Raw genomic sequence first — 8021 nt, forward strand, 5'->3', positions numbered from 1 at the left:
ACTTTCTCTTGAGGACTACCTGGAAAAGACAGTGGAGGTGGGCAAAGAACTACCTTACTTCCACGGTCTCTCCTACTTCTCTGAGTATGCAATTCTAGTGAGCATCCTAAAATGAAATGTCAATCAAATATAAAGCACATTTACTGAATAAGGGTCCTCTGTGGTCTGCCTTCTGTCTCATCTCCTGCCCCGTAACCACCACACCATCCACACTTGCTGTTCCTTTCACTGCTTGTGTCTTGGCTGTTCCCCCTACAAAGCATATTCTTATTCTATTTATCTGCCTCATATTCTTAGTCATCTTATGTAACCCAATACTCATTTCTTCTGTGAATCTTTCTCTGACTCCAGTATTAGAAGCTCTCTCCTTCAGGTTCCTACACTCCATGTACATTTTTTTTTGCCATAGCATTTGTTTATAGGGTATCAAGATTTCTTGTTTAGTGGCTGTTACCACACATAACAAGTGATTGTTTCTGTGGGTTGAGAAACTGTGAGTGTTGGTTACCTAGGTGCCACTGGCTCAAGGTCTCTCATGAGGTTGCAGTCAAGGTGTGGGTTGGGGCAGTGGCGTCATCTGAAGACTCAGCTGGATGAGGATCTGCATTTGAGCTCACCACATATGGTTATTGGTAGGTCTTAGAAAATTCATTCCCCAGCTCACTCACATGAGACTCTCCAGAGGACTCCCTCAGGACAGGGCTTCCTCCAGAGTGAACAATCCAAGCAACAGCAAGAGCACTCAACAAAGCAGCCACAATTGTTATAACCTAATCTTGAAAATGACATCCCATCACTTCTGCCATATCCTATTCATTAGAAGCAACTCTCTAAATTGAGCCTACACTTAAGGGGAAGAGATCACACAAGAGTGAGAGTAACAGGAAGTGGGGAATCACTGGGGGTCATCTCAGAGGCTGCCTACCACCATCTCCTAAGCAATCCTGCAGATTCAGTCTCATCACTTGCATTTGCAGATAGAACACTGAGGCTTAGTGAACCAAAGCAACTTAGCAGGTGATTAGGTCTGTGGGACTCTCCAGTTTACCTTTCACTGGTCCATGATATATCTTTGTCTCAATGCCTAGTATGGTGCAAATCATGTAACAGGCATTCTAAAAATCAGAGATCATGGATAGCCCACAGATTTTTGAGAGTGGACCTTCATAGAGTGTTAAAATTTATTTAAGTTCAAGTTCCTTTAGAAGCCATATATCCTCCCTTCACTCCTTATTGTCTTACCCCAGCATAATTCACCCAATTACACTGACTGTCTGGCCCCTGAAGTCATTTGAGTTTGGGTTCCTGCTATAAGTAATTGGTGACAGAAGTGAGGTTTGTCATTCTTCATCCCCTATCCATTCATTCAACCAGCAAATATTTCTTGAATGCTTACTATCAGCTAGGCACTATGTTAGCCAACTGTGGGGAGAGACTAAACTATTCAATGCAAACGGGTTTCATAATTCAGGAAACTTGGTGTATATGAATCAGTATATGGATGCTTTTTACTTTCTTGTATGTTCAAAAATTTCTATAATAAAAAGGTAAAATCAAAGGTGATCCATAAAATTTCTAGGCCATTTATGAAAGGAAGGGGTAAATACTGGGAAAATACCTTGTTGAATCCCACAATAACTTCTTGAAGGAAGTTTTAATATTTCAGTTTACAGATGAAGAAACAGGTTGATTGAGGCTAGAAGGTTCTGGAGCTGAGATTCATAGCCACATCTGTTTGGATCAAAGGCCAGCATTTTCCCCCACTGAACCACACTGCTAAACATATACAAATGTTATCTCCGCATCTCAAATCTTAAGGCTGCACTGGATTCTGGAAACCAATGAGGTTGCATTCATGACCACCTAACAAGTGACTCTCAGTCTTCACTGTCCCTTACTTAACATTTCCCCCAGTTACCTGTGGTGTCTCCCCTATGTTAAGCACATAATGTATGCCAGGCACTGGGCCTTAATATCAATTCACCTTCACAAGCCTCCTCACTGGTATTGTTACCTGCCTTGTCCAGAGAGGAAAAGAGGCTCAGAGAGATGAAGTCATACATCAAGTCATATAGCTAGACAGGGTGGAACTCAGATTTGAATCAAGGGCAGCTGGACCACAAAATGATTGTTCTTTCTGTTAACAGGACTGTCATTTTAGAACCTATGAATAGGGAAAAAACAGAAATTACAAAACTCTTGGCTAGCCATGTGGTAGCTGATTCCTGCTGATTACCAATTAGACCCTCCCCAGATTGTTTGCCCTCTCCAGTCACAGTCTTCACATCTATAAAAGAGAGACCTGGTTTCAATATCCCTTAGGGTGGGATTTTCAAGCCATAAGTCAGACCCATCAAAAAGTAATCAGATCAATGGAGTCACCACAAACATTTTTTATGAAACAAAAGGAACAAGGCCGGGCATGGTGGCTCACGCCTATAATCCCAGAACTTTGGGAGGCCAAGGCGGGCGGATCATCTGAGGTCAAGAGATTGAGACCATCTTGGCCAACATGGTGAAACCCTATCTTTACTAAAAATACAAAAAATAGCTGGGTGTGGTGGCGTGCGCCTGTAGTCCCAACTACTCAGTAGGCTGAGGCAGGAGAATCGCTTGAACCCAGGAGGTGGAGGTTGCAGTGAGCCGAGATTCTACCATTGCACTCCAGTCTGGTGACAGAGTGAGACGCCGTCTCAGACAAAAAAAAAAAGGAAGAAAAGAAAAACCATCACAGTAAAAATGAGTATTGAGTGTTTTTTTATGACAGGTATACATACACACACGTGTGTACCTTTGTGTATGTGTGTATGTGCATTGAGTCATGATGTAAGATCAAGTTCTCACTGTGGATTACTGTCAAGATTTTGAAAGTTACTGCATTAAGGAGGATTCTTTCAGCCTAGGGACTTAGGTCTCAGAATTGCAAATGCAAACCTAACAGTTTGCTGGAAACTCTACAGACCAATAGAAAGAGGAGAAAGATAGAATCAGACAGATAGAGTTTAAGGGTTTTTTTGGTCTTTTGTTTAATGTTGCCCAGGCTAGTCTCGAACTTCTGGCCTCAAACAATCCTCCTGCCTCACCTCCTAAAGTGCTGCAACTACAGGTGTGAACCACCACACCCAACCAAGACTTGGATTTGGATCTGAGCTCTTCTATTTATGACTGTACGCCCTTGAGCAAGTCATTCTACCTCATTGGGCCACAATTTTATTATCTGTAAAATGCAAATAATAATGCCCATCTTACAGGGTAGTAATGAGGCTTAAATGAGAAAATATAATCACTTAGCAGAGTTCCAGGAACATCATAATGCTCAAAATATGTTAATTATAATAATTGTTGATTTAAATATTTTTATTATGACCATTATAATTATTATTTTCAAATTGCATTGAAATTATTTATTTACATATCTCTTCCTAGGCTAGACTCATAAAGAAATCCAAGGGAGTCTTTATCATTGTATATCAAAACCATATCGTATTCAACGTAAATTGATAATGTTGACAGTATCTCCAAAGTTAGAACTAGGACCAGAAGCCTTAAAGACTATTCCACACACCTCTCAACCAATTTATAAAAGGACTTTCATTCAGTTAAAAGCTCTTTGAAAAGAAAATGCACTGTCTTGAAAAGTAATAACAATGACTTAGCACTGCAAGGCATTTTATTATTATGAGGTGACATCACCCACATAATTTTATTTCAATCTAACAACCACATTGCAAGGGAAATACAGTTCTCAAGCCCCATTTTACAGCATGGAAACTGAAGCTCAAAAAAGTAAAATGATGTGCCCAAGCCATAGAACCAGAACTGTTGACTTTGAGCTATATGTTCTTTCTCTTATACTGGTGATTCATAAATTTTAGGTTGTATGTAAAATTAACCAGGAAACTGGTCAAAAACAAATTGCCAGTTCCCAATCCCAGAGATTGTGACTCAGTTCTTCTATTATGAAGAATAGGAATTTGCTTTTTTTTTTTTTTTTCTAAGAAGGAGTCTTGCTCTGTCACCCAGGCTGGAGTCCAGTGGCGAGATCTTGGCTCACTGCAACAGCCGCCTCCCAGGTTCAAGCGATTCTCCTTCCTCAGCCTCCCGAGTAGCTGGGATTACAGGCACCCGCCACCACGACCGGCTAATTTTTGTATTGTTAGTAAAGATGGGGTTTCACCATGTTGACCAGGCTGGTCTCAAACTGCTGACCTCAAGTGATCTGCCCACCTCAGCATCCCAAAGTGCTGGCATTACAGGCGTGAGCCACTGCACCTGACCCGGAATTTGCTTTTCAACAAGCATCCACAAATGATTCTGATCTAGGTGATCAGAAAATGACTATTCCCCTCATCCATCAATCTCTTAAAAACACAGGTTGAATGCCCCAATCTGAAAATCCAAAATCTGAAACACTCAAAAATCCAAAATTTTCTGAGCACCAACATGAGATAGTGACACTTTTGCTTTCTGGTGGTTCAGTGTGCACTAACTTTGTTTCATACACAAAATCACTATAATATTGTATAAATAATCGTACAAATATTATCATATAAATATAATAATCAATATCGTATAAAATTACCTTAAGGCTATTTGCAGAAGGTGTACATGAAATATAAATGAATTTTGTGTTTCGATTTGTATTCCATCCACAAGATATCTCATTACATACATGCAGATATATCAAAATCTGAAAAAACCTGAAATTCAAAACATTTCTGATCCCAAGCATTTCAGATAAGGGATACTCAACCTGTACTCACAAACAAAGGTCTTATTTCTCTAGCCTAGTGAACCCATTTGTACACGTGCCAAAGGCTGTTCTGAGTTACAATGGGCACATAAGGATCCAGGATCTGGAATTCCCAGGCTTCGCTTTGCTAACAGTTTCATTTTGCCTTCTGACCAAGCTTTAGGCCCTACTGCTGACAGTGGTAAGAAGAATGTCTTTAAATCACCTGCCTGTCTGACCAGCAGTGCATGCCCTGAGGGTGGAGCCAGCCTGTATCTACACCACATCATAATGAAGGTGTTGTAGGGGTAAGAGCTCTGAAGCGCTTTGGGAGAGCTGAGATCCATCCCGTGGAAACCATCCTCAACTTCTTCAGCCAGAGTTGGCACCCCCAGGTCTGGCTCCTGTAATCTTTTGTGTACAGCTAACATATTGTTAGTTTACAAGCCTGCTTCCTGGAAAAAAAGGTACAGGGAAGAGAGGGCAGAGGAATCATACCTTATTCATCTTATCTCTCCACCCCTATACTCAACTCTAGTCACTCAGCAGATGCTGAGCGTGTGAGTCAATGAATCAATCACTGAATGCAGAACAAACAATACCACAGCAGACTTACTCGTATTACAATGTTGAAGAAAAGTTTTCTAGGCCAGGCACGGTGGCTCACGTCTGTAATCCCAGCACTTTGGGAGGCCGAGGCGGGTGGATCACGAGGTTAGGAAATCGAGACCATTCTGGCTAACACGGTGAAACCCCGTCTCTACAAAAAAATTAGCCTGGCATGCTGGCAGGTGCCTGTAGTCCCAGCTACTCAGGAGGCTGAGGAAGGAGAATGGCCTGAACCCGGGAGGTGGAGCTTGCAGTGAGCCAAGATTGTGCCACTGCACTCCAGCCTGGGCAACAGAGCGAGACTCCATCTCAAAAAAAAAAAAAAAAAAAAACGTTTTCTAGCTGCCTATGTCTAATTTTATTAAATTTGACCACCTCTAGATTTCAAAAGTGGTTTGTTTTTTTTTTTAACCGTGGAAACATCTTTAATTTTTCTTGGAATATATTAAAAACATAAAAAAGAGCACTTTTTGTGAAGCAGAAATGATGAACAATAAACTCTGTGGTTTGTGAGACATGAAACACCATCACTGTTTTGAAAAGATAATTTTCCTGGAAACAATGAGTTTGGAAACTAATTTGCTATTTCAATGGCCAAACCTTGGCCCACTAATCCCCCAGAGGAATATGGAATATGAGGCTTTGTGGTACAACCAACAACCAACATTTGACAGAGTGACTTTTCCAAGACAGATTCAGTGCACACAGTGCACAGTTCAATGTTCTGATAGTGTCTTCTCATTCACCCTCTTATGGCGGGAGTATCATTCCTATTTTACAGCTATAATAACTTAGGTTCAAAAATCACACAGCTAATAAGAGTTAGAGCTGGAATGATACAATAGCTGTCCTCCCATGATTGCTTTATTTCACTTGGCATAATGTCCTCCAGGTTTATCCATGTTGGTGCATATGAAAAGATTTCTTTCTTTTTTTAATGCTGAAAAATATTCCATCGTGTGGATTTACCACATTTTCTTTATCCATTCATTCATCAATGGACATTAAGGTTGTTTCCATATGTTGGCTACTGTGAATGCTATGGTTTGAATGTCCCTGCCAAAATTCATGTTGAAATTTAATTGCTATTGTAACAGTATTGAAAGGCAAGACCTTTAAGAGATGATAACGTCATGAGGTCTCTGCCCTCATGCATGAATTAATACTGTTATCATGGGAGTGGGTTAGTTGTCAAAGGAGTAGGGTCCTGGTTAAAAAAAAAAGAGATGAGTTTGGCTCACTTTTCTCTCTGTCTTATATGTTCACTCACCACGTGATACTTCCTACCAGCCGATAACTGGCATCATGCTCTTGGAATTCCCAGTCTCCAGAACTGTAAGAAATAAATTTCTTTCCTTTATAAAATACCCAGTCTGCGGTATTTTGTTATAGCAGCAGCAAATAAACTAAGCCAGTGAATAATGCTGCAATAAACATAGGAGGGCAAATATCTCTTTGAGATCCTGATTTCAAATCTTTTGGATATATAGCCAGAAGTGAGGTTGCAGGTACTATGGTAGTTTTATTTTTTAATTTTTTTCAGGAATCTCCATATTGTTTTCCGTAATGGCTGCAACATTTTACACACAAGATGAATAAGATCTGCTGTGCAACATACTGCCTATAGTTAACAATACCGTATTGTAAACTTAAACATTTTGTTTAAACATAAATCTCATGTTAAGTGCTCTTATCGCAAAAAAAGGGTTGGAATGCTCACTTCAGCAGCACATATACTAAAATAGGAATGATAACAGAAATTAGCCTGGTCCCTGCCCAGGGAAGACATGCAAATTCATGAACCATTCCATATTTTCTAAAAAAAAAAAAAAAAAGAAAAAAAAGAACAGCATAGGGGACACAAGAAAACTTTTGGAGGTGATTGATACAGTTCGGCTCTGTACCCACCCAAATCTCAAGTTGAATTGTATCTCTCAGAATTCCCACGTGTTGTGGGAGGGACCTAGGGGGAGATAATTGAATCATGGGGGCCAGTCTTTCCCCTGCTATTCTCGTGATAGTAAAACAGTCTCACGAGATCTGATGGGTTTATCAGGGATTTCTGCTTTTGCTTCTTCCTCATTTTCTCTTGCTGCCCCCATCTAAGAAGTGCCTTTCGCCTCCCGCCATGATTCTGAGGCCTCCCCAGCCATGTGGAACTGTAAGTCCAATTAAACCTCTTTTTCTTCCCAGTCTCAGGTAGGTCTTTATCAGCAGCATGAAAACGGATTAATACAGAGACGGATGTTTATTACTTTGACTGTGGTGATGGTTTCATGGGTGGATGCACACATCTAAACCCATCAAATTGTATACATTAAATATGTACAGTTTTTTTAATAGATCAATTATACCTCAAAAAGACTTTAAAAAAAAAAAGCCTAGCGGATGTTTCACAAAAATGTAAATATACTTAATATTACTGAACTGTGCACATAAAAATGGTAAAATTTATATCATGTGTTTTTCACTACCAAAAAAAAAAAAAAAAAAAAAAGACGACAAAACAAAGAGAACAAAGTAGAGCTGGATTTCTAGGTCCTTTTGGTCTCAGCCCTATAGACTTCCTGTAATACTCAGGCTATTTGAAGTTCAGCAGCGTCATCATAAAGCACTTTCAATGAACTCTACCCTAATACAGGGTGATATGGTTTGGCCATGTCCCCATTCAAATCTCAAC

The 8021-nt window shown here is 40.1% G+C and overlaps 1 non-coding gene across 1 annotated transcript; it reads left to right on the forward strand.

The window, feature by feature from the left end:
- Positions 1–7053: 7053 nt before the first annotated feature.
- Positions 7054–7158, forward strand: LOC129479934 (U6 spliceosomal RNA). Its single transcript, XR_008656860.1, has one exon. It is a non-coding gene; the product is annotated as a U6 spliceosomal RNA (small nuclear RNA).
- Positions 7159–8021: the final 863 nt, after the last annotated feature.

The sequence above is a fragment of the Symphalangus syndactylus genome, chromosome 3 (genome assembly GCF_028878055.3).
Source record: "Symphalangus syndactylus isolate Jambi chromosome 3, NHGRI_mSymSyn1-v2.1_pri, whole genome shotgun sequence".
NCBI classification, from domain to species: domain Eukaryota; kingdom Metazoa; phylum Chordata; class Mammalia; order Primates; family Hylobatidae; genus Symphalangus; species Symphalangus syndactylus.